The sequence below is a fragment of the Elephantulus edwardii genome, unplaced genomic scaffold (assembly GCF_000299155.1).
Source record: "Elephantulus edwardii isolate Elephantulus edwardi_28Jun2011 unplaced genomic scaffold, EleEdw1.0 scaffold01003, whole genome shotgun sequence".
Lineage (NCBI taxonomy): Eukaryota > Metazoa > Chordata > Mammalia > Macroscelidea > Macroscelididae > Elephantulus > Elephantulus edwardii.
Genome location: NW_006400753.1, coordinates 4591 through 5929, shown reverse-complemented (window position 1 = coordinate 5929; position 1339 = coordinate 4591).

The following is a 1339-nucleotide window of genomic DNA, read 5'->3' as shown; positions in this document are numbered from 1 at the left end:
AGAGATTGAACAGGCCATAAAAAGACTTACCCATAAGAAAAGCCCTGAACCAGATGGCTTCACAGTTGAATTCTACCAAACATTCAGAGACTATTTATCACCAATTCTACTTAAATTATTGTTTTTTTAAACAACCCTTATTTTTATTAGGAGCAAGTAAAAAGGAGATGAGCTAGTGCCTTTTAAAAGTACTATTTCAAAAAAATAGTTTCGGTTTTTTCTTAAGTAAAATTCTTATTTTATACTGGTTCACTTACAAAATTCGTATACATTGTTTTTCTTTTTTTTCTTTTCCATCTTTTTTTATTTTATTGGGAAAAACATATTGGGTACAAGGAGGCGAGGGTTGGGGGCAGAAGGGTGAGGATGGGCAGGGATGCAGTTGCAGAAGCTGCAGAAATTGGTTGGTGGTGGGAGCAGGTGAAGGAAATGAAAAGGATTCAGTGGGGACCAGATGCTATAGGGGAATGATAAGCATTTTCCAATGGTATTTAAGCCAACTGTCTTATTGATTTGAGAATTGGATGCAGACTCTCTGGCTTCTTCATGCTGAACAGGGGCGTTGATGTGAAGAGGGAAAGGGAGGACACTTTATCACCATACTGGTGATCTTGGGTTAAGACTGCTTGCCTTCTTGTTCTGTTAGAAGATATTTTCCTGACATTTGCTCCCCTCTGGACTGCAAAGTGTTTTCCCAGGTGGGTCCAGTGGGGATGGCTGGTTGAACCCAGAGGCTCCATCCTCCTTTGCTTCTTTAGCTGGCAGTTGTATTTCCTTTTTGTCACTGGCACTGGGTTCAGGGTTAGGTCTGAAGTAAAACTCAGTGTTAAGGTTACCTATAGGAAAGGGAGCAAACCTAGAGAGCACAAACTTGTGAGTTACAAATGGAGGAGTTTTGGGGTGTTGCTTTCAGGTTTACTGGGGGAGAGGGTGGCGAAAAGTAGCCTAGATAAAATCCTCTGGGTACCCTAGGCATTTTTTTCCCCACCCAGGTGTCAGATGGCACAATCTGGGGACTGAGGAGCTCACCCTGAGGGCCATGACGGCTCGCCCCGAGCCGAGGGCCGAGGACAGCCCACCCCGGGAAGAGGGCCGTGACTGCTCGCCCCGAGCTGAGGGCCGAGGACAGCCCGCCCCAGGCAGAGGGCCGTGATGGCTCACCCCAAGCCAAGGGCTGAAGACAGCCCACCTTAAATTTTTTTTAAAAATTAAAAAAAGAAAGAAAACTCTCAGAGTCGTCCTATGAAGCAAGCATAACCTTAATACCAAAACCAGGCAATAATATTACCAAAAAATAAAACTGTAGACCAATATCTCTCATGAGCATAGATGCAAAAAT